Consider the following 12009-nt stretch of genomic DNA (forward strand, 5'->3'; position numbering starts at 1 on the left):
TAGTTGACCTCCTTACCTTGAGAGTACTTTTCCTTGGGAGGGTGGAGTGGAATAAGAAAATATTAGTTTCATTTTATAATTTTTTCTCAGTTCATTGGAACAGAGAGGTATATTTGTACAAGGTTACAGAAGAACATCTTCCATGCTCTGAGTCAAAAGCTGTACATGGCAGGACAGCTATTTCTCTAATCTGATACCAACTGTGAGAAGGAGAGAAGGCAAGAAATGTTTCCTTGCCTATGCTAGGGTTGTGCTGTGTATTCTGTAGCTCAGAAAGAGTGGTTTTGGTATTGCTTTGTAGTAAAGGTCATGGTGTAAGGTGCTGTCTTCCAGCTTTTCTTGATTGTCTTGTAGTCACACCTGATTGTTCAATTAAGTCATTATGTGATTGATGGATTCAGTTATTTTCTAATGGAGATCTGTCCTAGGAATCCACCATAATTTTTGCTGTTTTGACATATTTTCTTACTAAAGCCTTAATTAGTTATTATATTTAATGATTTTAGAGCATGAGCCAGTGTAAACCGTAGAATGTATGTATTTGTGTAAATTCTGTGAGTACTTTGTTGTGCCATCTCTTTTGATGTTTCTGATTTCTGATGTTTCTGATGTTTCTTTTTTATTGTGTGATTTGTCAGCTTATCACAGAGGTCACTTGTGGCATGCTCAGTAGCTCGTCTAAGTATTACTTGCTGTGTCTGGGTGTTTTGCCAAGATTCTGGGTTTAGATCTGAAAGTCTCAGAGGTGCTTAACCTTATCTTGTGTTCGGTGTCTTGAGTGTTGCTAAACTTGTTGGTTGAATCCACTTGTGTCTGTCCTGCTCAGCTGCTGCTCTGGCCTCTCTGTGACTGCTGCTCTGCTCAAGTCAGCACATTGTGCCTGCAATGGGAGTGTGCTCTTCCATCCTGACCAGTGAAATCAGGGTTCTGATGGCTGCAGGTTGCTGGGCACCAGGCTATGGATGTATTTCAGCCAGTGCTAACCTGGCTGATCCGTGTTACTCTGCCCTTGGAGCACAGGCAGTGTTTAAAGGCCTTTATTCCCCTCAGGGCCCTGCTGCACATGCTGAGCAAGCAGTTCTGCCTGTCCCTGACTGCCATGGCTGCTGGGTCCGGGGACTGGGGGAATGGGCTGATGCTCTCTTTGTGCATGTCCTTTGTTTTCTGGCATTTCTCTGAACAGAAATGAGCCACTTGAGCACTTTCAGAATAGCAGAAAAAAGGGAGAGATGACACGTTGCTGGTTTAAGTTCAGGTTGCCTCATCCAGGTGATCACCCCTTTAGATGGTTCTTTTTATTTCTTCCAGTGCTTGTATCCCTTCATAAAGGAAAGCAAGTTCCCAGCATTGCAGGGGTTAACTTAGAAATCCTGGTAACTGCTGAGAGTGAGAGGAAGAATGATGCATTGCACAGCAAGCAATTTTAATAAGCCTAATCCTTGCTGAATGTAAAGGTGCTGGCTTGGGTATCAATCTGTTTCACGTGCTTCTGAGACTGTTCTGTACCTTTCCAAGTACACACACAGCCATCCTACAGCAGCAAGAAGAGGTGGAGGTCAGTCCTGCATTTCCCAGATGGACACTGAAGGTATGTATAAAGATTATTAAAGAGTATTGGTTCACTTGGATGCAGAAAACAGTAAATACAATTGGAAGGTCTGAGGTGGGAACCTTGAGGCTTTTGAGCCTCAGGGCTGTTGATGAGAGTCATCTGTGTTCCAAATTCTGTGTATCAGTGAAAATGCTCTACACCATGTCCTGTAGTTTTATTCTCTTAAGCCTTGAACATAGCCTGGTGTGTGAATTCAATGAAACCAGAACAGTGATCTGTGGGAGTCTCAGGTGTCTGTGGTGTGACCATCTGGCATTTTTGGGGCTGAGCTTTAGAATTGTACACTGCTGCCTCCTTTCCCCCCAGTCCCTGTAGGCACACTGCCCTCCCTCCTGTCACTGAGGGCCCCCTCGAGCTGCTGTGAAAAGCAGTGTTGTGAGCTGGGCTCTTGCCATGCTGCATCTGGGTGCTTTTTGACAGTGCTGAATGAAACAGGGTGTAAAATTCACTACTTTGCTAGTGAATTTTAACACTATCTTGGCTGTCAACAGCAAATAATAAATGTAGAAGAGGTCAAGAATAAATGCTTCTATCTTTCCTCCTTGAGATGGGAATTTTAGATCTGCTGTGACTTTTTTTTTTTTTTCCCACACTTCCTAAAAATCAACCTGATTTTTCTGTACTTGTTCAACACTGCTACCTACTTCTGCTTATTTTCTAGCAGGGGAAAGAATTAAGGCAAATAACATGAAGCAGTTTTCAGTTCAGCTGGGATTGGTACCTGACTTTCTTTGGAATATGCTGATTGCTCATCTGCATCACCAAATTAGGCAGATTGTTTTGTGTGTGAATTCACTTGTATGTGAATTTTTGCAGTTGTTTTGGTATGAAAAACATTGGATGGATTTTGGAAAGATACAAAACCTATTGGAAGGTGTCCAAGAGAGGAATGTGGAGGTGGTCCCAGAGGGGAGGCTGTGCCAGGAGCAGGGCTCACGTTGTTGGTCAGTTCAGCCTGGAGAGGAGGAGGCTGAGGGGAGACCTCACTGCAGTCACAGCTTCCTCCTGAGGGGCAGAGGAGGGGCAGGCACTCATCTCTGCTCTGTGTGACACTGACAGGAGCCAAGGGAGGGGCCTGGAGATGAGCCAGGGCAGGTTGAGGCTGGATATCAGGAAAAGGCTCTTCATCCACAGGGTGGCTGGGCACTGAACAGGGCAGGGGTCACAGCCCCAAGGCTGACAGCTCAAGGAGCATTTGGACACCTCTCAGGCACAGGGTGTGATTTCTGGGGTGCAGGGCTTGGAGTTGGATTTGATGATGCTTGTGGGTCCCTTCCAACTCAGAATATCCTGTGATTCTAATTTATTTATTTATTTTTAATAACTGCCCCCTGGGTGTTGCCCTTCCAGGGTACTTGCCTGCCCTGGGTGATGGCACCAGGCTCAGGTGCCCCCAGGTACCCTCGGGGCCTCCTGGGCCCTTGATGGATCCCAGGCTGTGGGATCTGGGGGGAGCTGTGTCATCGGGCCCTCCTCCATCCACCCTTGGTGCTGAGTGGGGGTAAGTGGGAACTGGAGCAGACTTGGCAAAAGAGAAATTAAAGTTCCTGAGTATGATGGAATCCCCAGCTGCAGTGGTATATATTCGAAAAATCTGTATTTCCACAGAAACTGTAGATAAAACGAGTTTCTGTGGGTGAATGATTAACGGGATTAAGGCTTTTAAACTTAATGTACTTTGTGTTGCTTTTGGTCATCAGGACATAATTCTGCATAATTTTTAAATATTTTGGTCACCTTTCCTGCACACAGATATTTATACAGCAGTTTTAGAAACCAGCAAGAGTCCCAAGTTTTATTTAAGTTATTTTCCTGGGTTTTCTGTCCAGAACAAGTGTTAGCTGTGACAACATACCAGTGAATTGAACCTGTTAAAAATTACTGCATTCCTCACACTATTAAGGCTCTCTAAGATTAGTGTGGCTGTTGTCTTGAGTATTCATTAAATACATTTTTTATGTTGTTAGTTTGTGAAGGTAATTGAGGGGTTTCAAGTTAACTCTTTTAAAAAGACAGTTTATTTTCAAAAATTTTGTCTGGACTAAAGCATCCCATGCTATTATACATATACACACACACACACACACACACACACACACACATATATATATATATATATAGACACCATGCAATTGAAATTTATGTCTGAATTCAGGGAGGATCCTATCATTTTAGATTAAACATTCCAAGAACTTTCCAGAGATACTCCCAGGAATGCTGTGCCCTTTTTCTAGCAGTCTCCCTGATTTAAAGGACAATTTATTGCAAGATGAGTTTGTGTGAATCAAGATTGCACCATAAAGCTTTGGCTTCTCTTTTATGGTGTATTTTAGGAATCCACCTAACTGAAATGGTGGCTCTTTGCATTAAAATTTATGCTAACTATAATTCTAGCTCAAATCTTACCAAATTCCTGGGAACACAGTCTCTTGACAGCAATAACCTTGCTAAGCTTGTCTGGAGCGCAGTCTTACTTTTTTCCTAGGGATGTTTTTCCCCCTAGGGAAACCTACATGCATGTGCAATGGGGTTAGAAATGCCATTAATGTCCTACCAGTTAATTCAAATAATGAAATGGATCATTATGGCAATATGTGAAGACAGTTGGTGTGCACCAGAGGGATTACAAGGGTGAGGAGAACACACAGTGGCAGAACACTTGTCTTTGCATGGCCTAGAGTGAGAGGGAAACTGAGCTTGTTTTCTAACAGAAAATGGGCCAGATCATAGAACTTTTGCTGCACTTACAGAGCTTTGGGTTTTCCAAATACTTTCACTTTACTCGGTCATTGCAAAACTCTCATCCTGATTCTGAATCTATTTCTCAGTTTCATGTATCTGTTAATCATAAAAAGGTTTCTGTTATCCCAGGTTACCTTTTGGAAGGCAGCTTTAGAGGAAACCAGTTTCTTCCCCCCAAAGTGCTAATGTTTAATTGATTAGAGTCAGGGTGTGTCATGATAGTGAAATGTTTGCTCAAGATTTGATAAAGATTTACAAGGTCAAGTCATTAAATGTTGAATAAAGTACACTGTTAGGACTGGTTATGACTGAGATAGTCTTTCAGGCTACAGAATTCACATCTTGAACAGTTTACATTGGCATGAAAATATATTTGATCCTCTTGCTTTCATTATTTAATTTGGATGTTTCATCGGGGCAGCTGGGGTTTTTTTTGGTGGGTTTTGGTTGTTTGGGGTTTTTTGCTAACGTGCTGCCAGTTTTATTTTCTTACTACTTGCTTCTCTTACAAATCTTGTTCTTTGGTCCTTACTGCATTTTAGCAATGTTGTTAAATCTTTCCTTCACCAGTGCAGAACTACATTTTACAGTTTTAACTGCAATGGGACAAACATCCTCTAATTTACAGATGATAATGAACTTCTACTGTCATCTACTGCTGACAGTACAACTTCCATATTTTCAACTATTTCCTTTCTTCCAAATTCCTGGTTTAAAACCTGTTCTGGGAAAAAAAAAATTAAAAAAAAAAAAAAAAAACCTTGTAATGTTTTTATTTTTTAACAGCACTGCCACTTGCATTTGTGAATTGTCACCTGATCTTACTTAAAATTTATTATTGCAAGGAATCTGTTATGATGTGATTCAGCAAACATCAGTCAGCCTTTGGTAAGTTTTCCAAAAACACTTGGATTTGTTGAGGGCTGAAATTGGCACTTACCTAGACATTGTGGGTCAGCTGTTGTTCTTGTTCCCATGGATGAAGTATCTGCAGTGAAGTTGTTTTGGACTTAGAAGGGCAGAAATGAGGACTGAGTTTGGCTGCAGATTCCAAATGGATGAGTGGGCTGTGAAATTAGCTATGGCATCCAAACCTTTTTGAAAATGTCACAGTGGTTTCTAAAGTGAATGCTTCCTCCAAGCCTCAGATCTCAGAGTTCAATGGAAGGCACAGCTCCTTATTCCCAGAGGGGCAGAAGGAGCCAGGGAACTTTTCCTGGCAGTTAATGCCCTCGTGTTAAAGTTGCTCACATGGCGCTCACGCTGCGCTTTCTTCTTCCACAACAAATCCCCAAAAATAGAACAGTCCCTGAAAGCCTGACACTTGCTACAGCTTTGTAATCCAAGTTGGCCTAAGGCTGAGGTGGGGGAAGTCTCAACAAAGAGCAAGGACTCAGCAAAGACTTTTGTTGTTTGTTTTTCCCCTCCCAAGTGCTCTGCTCAGAGGCAGGGCTCCTGGCTGCTGCTCTCCTGTTTCCAGAGCAGTTACATAATTACTGCAGGATTTCAAAGATAGGTTAGCGGAAGCCATTAAGGATGTTTTCCATCTCTGCACTGTAGAAACTTAAGGTGGTTTGTCAGCCTAAAGAAGAAAACTTCCCTTGGAGGAAAATAATTATCTTTTGCAAATGCAGCTTTAATTCACTGTTGACATATTCAAATTTGCAATTCATCTTTTTAAATCTGTTTTACTTCAACTCTGTTAACTGGGGTACATCTCCTCTAAGATTATTCTCCTTAGTGGTGGATATATAAAATAATACTTAAGAAAAAAATATTTCTGCAACTTGAAGCAATGACATTTACTATGAAACCTTAACCTGATGTTTAGGATGCCATCTTACTGCATAGGAAGTTTGCGCCAGTTGGATTCTTGGTCAAATTCTAGTGACTTCCTTTAATGACCATATGGGGAGGTGGGAAAAGAGAAAACAGCAATAAGAGAATGGAAGAGGAAATTAAGGTGTCAGTTTACACAAGTATTAACTGTATAGGAATGCTTTGTGTGTTAAAAATAAATTGCAGGCCTGTGTAGAGATATTTAAAACAAACTTTCTCTAGTGTTTCACTGTTTATGAAATGTGCAGGTAAATATCATCAAGTTAGGAAGGTTCTCTCTTTTTTTGGTTAAATGAACATTGTTTTCTTTGTCTCAAAAACTCTCAGATCATTTTAATGTCCTTGCAGATCCTAATCCTCATTTGAGGGACTTTCCATTACGCAAAAGTAATCCCCATGAGTCAGTGAGGGAATAACCTTTCTCTGGGCAGGCTCATCCCTAGGAGAAGAATCTGAAAAGCTCAGTCCAAGCCCTGCCTTAACCCTCCAAAAATCCCACTCCATTGCTGAGCCTTGGCCTTTGGTCTCGTGTCACTGTCTGACTTGTGCAATCCCACAGTTCAAGGCAGGACTGCTTCTTTTCAGGAAGCACCCTGTATTCCTGCTCAGAGTGGTCAGTCTTTAATGCATGAGTCAGCCTGGGGAAGGAACCAAAGCAAGCAGCTATAACAACAGTAGCTTCTCCAAAGCCTTGTGAATCCATGGACAAGGCTTTACTCTACATTAGATGTGGTAAGTGGGCAAATTGCTAACCAAAAAGCAAAAGTTTTTGAGGTTCAGCTGTTGTAAGGGGCAAGAGGATCGATGCAGCCCCTAGCTAGAAACTGTCCAAATGAGTTTAGACTGGACATGAACATGCTACAAAATTTCTGAAGCAGACCTGTCTGTGCCTATTAGAGTGAGCCACTTGCAAGTTCTCCAGTGACACTGGATGCCATCTAAATCAGTCACTTGGGGCTCTGTTTATGTGTGAGAGAGCACTGGGTTTTTTCAGACTGAAGTCACTGGGCTGGTGGTTCAGCCTCTCCTGCTCTTGCTGTCATGGGGTGTTTTTTAACCTGGAGAAAAGGAGGCTTGGGAAAGACCTCATTGCTCTGACTTGCTGAAAGGAGGATGTAGCCAGGTGGGGATCAGCCTCTTCTCCAACCAGCAATAGGATGAGAGAACATAAACTGTGCCAGGGCAGATGCAGGTTCAGTATCAGGAGGGATTTCTACACTGAAATGATGGTTAAGCATTGGAACCCTGGGCTGACCAGGGATGTGTTAGAGCTGCCATCCATGGGAGTGCTCAAAAAATGACTGGATGTGGCACTTAGTGCTGTGGTGTAGTTGACATGGTGTTGTTTGGTCAAAGCTTGGACTCAGCTGTGGATGTCTTTTCCAGCCTTAATGATTTCATGATTCCAAGGTGGGATTGCATGGACTGAAACATACTGCTAGGAATCTGCCATTTGCTGTCTTGCTTGAATCTGTGATGCACAGACCTTTTCATCCTCTGTTTCTGAGCCCAGGAATTCTGTGGGTTAAAGGAAACCAGTGCACAATAGATGCACTTGGCAGAAGAGGAGTGTTCTCCTTGCCTTATACATCTTTTTGGCTTGTTGTACTGGGAAGTGTAATGAGCATCCCTTGTGAAATAAGGATAACACCATCTGTCCAAGGCTCAAATGCTGTACAGAAACTCTTTCTGCCTTGTTCAAATGTTGAATTAATTTTTCTGAATATTGTCAGCAGTTGTGAAAAGCTATTCATGCTAATGACCATGGTGCTCCTGCATGACTCTAGCTTTGCTAGCAGGATACACCTGATGCCTGATTTGTGCTCTGCAAGACTGTTAAAATGCCATGGCCATGTTGGGTCAGGAGTGTTATTTGTGACAAGTTTCTGGAGTCTTCCTCAAATAGGGAAAAAGCCACAAACAGTGGCAATCAAAAGTAAATCCTGATGCTCACAAAATGGTAGAGGAGTTCTGCAGGGCCTTGTGCATGACCTGCTGTGTGGATATGTGGCATTAGAAGTGTCATGTGAGAATAAGGAACATTCCTTGTCCTGTTTTCAGGTCAGGGATGTAACACACCTTTACCTACTGAACATTTGGTTTTCTGATTTTTCTAGTTGTTCCATTACTTGTTATAATGATTATTGGACAAGCTGGAATACTTCATTTTGAAGTAGATTTCAAGGGTTTTGAAGATAGGTCTTGTTACATAAGGTAGTTGGTGGAGGCTACCAATGTCAGAGTTGAAAGCTCCTCTAGGTTCAGCTATTACCCTGAGATTTGGAACCATCCCAGATGCTGGCCCTGCACAGCTCTGCCTCTGGACCAGCACAGGAGCACAGCAAAGACACTTGGGCTGCAAACCTACTGTAAAACAGCATTCTGAGCCTTTCTTCTGTCAGTCTTTGCCATAAGATCTTCAAGTAGAGAGCCCAAAATCCAAAGAAGGTTTAACACAGGTGCAGTTAAACATTTATGTCTGGTTTACAGTAAAGTTACAGAGGAATTCCCAAGTTGTTTCAGTGAAAACACGTTTTTTTTGTTTGTACTTTTTTGGTAAGGAAGTTCCAATAGCCAGTAAACAGACAATGGTTTCCAGTTCTCTTCACAGTCACTGGGGAGATGATTCACATGAACTTGGAGAGAGCATCACATTGCAGTGGCAGGACACACTGGCTGTGTTTACATTGTAGTTGTCAGATCAAGCAGGTTTTCAGCTAATTTATTGATTGTAAGTTGTCCAAGCTCTTTGCAAATGCAGTGAGCTTCCCAGACCTTGGGACAGAGGGTCCAGCACAGCACAGTGTTTATGCTGCAGAATAAAAGGACTGACAGCTCAGAAGCAGAGCAAGCATGAGCAAGGGGAGGACAGGAATGAGCAGGAAGCCACGGTGTGGAAGCCAGGATTTCTGAGTGGCAGAACAATGCCCCACACCTGCCCAGCACAGGCAGTTTCCTACATTGTCACGTGAGCCACTGCAGAGGCTCTGGGAACGTGTCTGCACAGCAAACCATGGTAAGTAAAAGAGCTGAGCCTGAAAGCTGCAGCCCGTTGGTGAGCTTGCTTCTCTTCTTGAAAGCTCAGATGGCAAAAGTGTGCTGCCAACAGCAGGAGATAAGCTTTTCTTGATTAATGCTTCTCTTTTGATGCAGAAACCCACTTCCAAACTAATTTTTCAGGAATTGGTTATTTGGTTATGATTGAGTGCTTTTGTGGGCCTGGGTGTGGATGCAAATCTTGTCTGTCATTGCTGAGTAACTCTGCTTGTGTCTGCACTAAATGCAGACTAAGGGTCTTTACAGTGGACAAATCTATATTTAGACAAGCCCTGGGTGTCAGCTTGACATAAGCTTAAAATAACCTTCCCCTATTGTGGGATCTTGCTTTCCCTTTGGTCTCTGCACTCACCAAGTTTGTCTTGGCAATCAGAATTAAAGGATGTGGGGTTTTTTGAGAGCTTTTTACAGACATTTGGAGTGATTAATTGTGAACTATTTCAGCATGTGCTGTATTGCCAACAGATCAATGCATGAACATAACCAGAAAAACTGAGTGTAGTTTGGGACGCTGGTCTTGGCCTGTGAGGACCCAACACTGGGCTGAGGGCAGCATTAGAAATAATGCTGCATCTGAAGTGGCAGGACTGCATTATACAGAAAAAAACCTGAGAGCCTTTGCATTGAAAAGAGATAGCAATGAAATGAATTTAGGTTTCTGGCTGTTTCATACTGCTGCTATTATACTCTCCATTTAATTGACAGAAAATGAAAGCCTTCCTTGATACTTTAGTATGGTTACATAAGAGAGGGAAAAGCTAACTCAGGTCTATTAAATGAACTTAGTACTCAAGTAAGATGAAAAGAGCATGTCTGTACTCTGCAGAGTGTCACAGGAATGCATTGTGCTGCTTCCTGCCCTGGTAAATGTGTGCCATTAAACTTCAGTACCCTCTCTTGGCAAGAACAGATGAATTTTCCACAGGGAATGAGCAAACACTGCTTCTGAGGAGCCATCTCGAGGGCTGATGCTCTACCTGGTGACCACCTCAACAGAAACACTTGCCTTTGATTCGTTGAGGTTGCAAACCTGGGCCAAACAGATTACTTCAGCTCCAGAGCAAAAAGATGGCAAAGTCTTTTTTTGTACAGTCTTTGCAAAGAGTAAAAGCCACCCATGGGGGGAGAACTGAGGATTTCTGGAGCACCTGACTGTCAGAGCAGTGAATGGTTTGAGTCCCACTGGAGCAGCAGCAGCAGTGTGTGGTGTTGGTAACAGCCCCCTCCTTGCCATGTGCCAACAAGGGAGAGCCTGCAGATAATTCTGTGCAGAACAAACGAGTCATTATTTTCCGCCAGGATGTTCTTTAATGCCTTTCAGCCACCTCACCGTGCCCTCTGCCACAGCTCTGATTACTGCAGCCTTCACTGGAGTTTGGGACGTTTGGGATTTGCCTTGTTCCTGATCACAATGCTTTTCAGCAGTGCTAAGGACCAGTTGTCTATTTTCCGTCCATCCACTGCTGAAAGTGAAAATATGTTTAACCGTTTTGGATCATATTCTTCCATAGAGGTGGTCATTCTAGCCCATTAAAGCATGGAGCTAGAAATAGAATTTAGAAAGGAGATTTGATATTCCAGATTAAGAACAAAAATGCAGATATAGCATAAACCAGTCTGCCCCCCTCTAATTAAACAAGCCCTTTATGTGCCCTAAATATAGTAGCTCAGAAAGGAGAGTGATGGGTGCAAAGGATAAGTTACTGAGTTGTTCTCTGAAAAAGTGATTTATTTATGTATTGTGATTTCTTCAATATCCTGGTATTTTCACTGTCATCTGATTCTCTAATGTAACCATACATGCTCATCTATACAAGATTTGCTGCTGTAAGAGACAGCTCTGACTTTTGCCTTTCTCTGTAAGGAATATTCTGATCTCTAAAGAAAATGGAACCTTTTTACTAAAACAGTGAATGCTTTCTTGAACTCTCCCAATATAATAATGCACCACCCTAAATGGGGATTAGCTTTACTGTGAGGGGCATGTAACAAGATCAGGAAAGGGAAGTTGGGGTTGAACAGCACAAACTTTGTATCTCAGTAGAAATAGCATTTGTGGTTTGTACTGGCATTTATCTTTGTGAGTTTATGGCAAACCTGAAGGTCATGAGGGACCTCTGCCATAATAAAAATATCCTGCTAGTTATTTCCTGGAAGAAAATAGAACTGATAAATCCCTTTGCTTAGAAATACAGGGCTAAATTTATTTCCATTTTACATTCTGAGCAGATGTGGTTCATGCTGTCAGCACTTACTTGTCATTACGTGGTGCATTTTGTATTTTAGTTGAAGTCTATGTGATTTTTAAAATAGCTTTAACATAATGTGATTTTCCCTAATGTTCTAAATATGGAAAACTTCATTATTTGCCAAACCCAAATAGTTCCTTTATCAGTTTAGGGAAGGCAAATATATGCAACAGATTCAGAAGATTATGTTTTGTGAATATTGTCACGATTCTCTAGTTTGTTACAAAGAACTTTTACTAAGAAACTGTACCTCGGACATCTTCAAAAAACGCTCCTTGCAGCTGCATGGGTTGGTTGTGTTGTGTAGCAAGAGCATTGAAGTGATAAGGAAGTTAAAATTACTTTGATTAAATGGCTTTTCCCTCATTTGGTAATACCCTCATGACGACATACAGGTGATGTCCTCGTTACCTACATGGGTGGTGTAAGAACCCGAAAAGCCCTTCACCCATTCAGTCATGTAAAAGTAAAGAAACAAAAAAGAAGTAATTATAGACTACAGTTTTTTAA

This window comes from Ammospiza caudacuta, chromosome 9, assembly GCF_027887145.1.
Source record: "Ammospiza caudacuta isolate bAmmCau1 chromosome 9, bAmmCau1.pri, whole genome shotgun sequence".
NCBI classification, from domain to species: Eukaryota; Metazoa; Chordata; class Aves; order Passeriformes; family Passerellidae; genus Ammospiza; species Ammospiza caudacuta.